The sequence below is a fragment of the Arachis stenosperma genome, chromosome 3, assembly GCF_014773155.1.
Source record: "Arachis stenosperma cultivar V10309 chromosome 3, arast.V10309.gnm1.PFL2, whole genome shotgun sequence".
NCBI classification, from domain to species: Eukaryota; Viridiplantae; Streptophyta; class Magnoliopsida; order Fabales; family Fabaceae; genus Arachis; species Arachis stenosperma.
Genome location: NC_080379.1, coordinates 83871172 through 83871854, shown reverse-complemented (window position 1 = coordinate 83871854; position 683 = coordinate 83871172). Strand labels below are relative to the sequence as shown.

The following is a 683-nucleotide window of genomic DNA, read 5'->3' as shown; positions in this document are numbered from 1 at the left end:
GAGCTTAAGCCTCAATTAGTTTCTCTAATGCAACAGAATTGCAAGTTTCATGGACTTCCATTGGAAGATCCTCATCAGTTTCTAGCTGAATTCTTGCAAATCTGTGACACTGTCAAGACTAATGGGGTAGACCCTGAGGTCTACAGACTTATGCTATTCCCTTTTGCTGTAAGAGACAGAGCTAGGACATGGTTTGACTCACAACCTAAAGAAAGCCTGGACTCATGGGAAAAGCTAGTCAATGCCTTTTTGGCAAAGTTCTTTCCACCTCAAAAATTGAGTAAGCTTAGAGTGGAAGTCCAAACCTTCAGACAGAAGGATGGAGAATCCCTCTATGAAGCTTGGGAAAGATACAAACAATTGATCAGAAAATGTCCTTCTGACATGCTTTCTGAATGGAGCATCATAGGTATTTTCTATGATGGTCTCTCTGAACTGTCCAAGATGTCTTTGGATAGCTCTGCTGGAGGATCTCTTCATCTGAAGAAGACGCCTACAGAGGCTCAAGAGCTAATTGAAATGGTTGCAAATAACCAATTCATGTACACTTCTTAAAGGAATCCTGTGAACAATGGGACTAGTCAGAAGAAAGGAGTTCTTGAGATTGATACTCTGAATGCCATACTGGCTCAGAATAAAATATTGACTCAACAAGTCAATTTGATTTCTCAAAGTCTGTCTGG

The 683-nt window shown here is 40.6% G+C and overlaps 1 non-coding gene across 1 annotated transcript; it reads right to left on the bottom strand.

Moving 5' to 3' along the window:
• Nucleotides 1-282: 282 nt before the first annotated feature.
• Nucleotides 283-390, bottom strand: LOC130972647 (small nucleolar RNA R71). The gene has a single exon (XR_009083811.1). It is a non-coding gene; the product is annotated as a small nucleolar RNA R71 (small nucleolar RNA).
• Between the last annotated feature and the right edge of the window lie 293 nt (nt 391-683).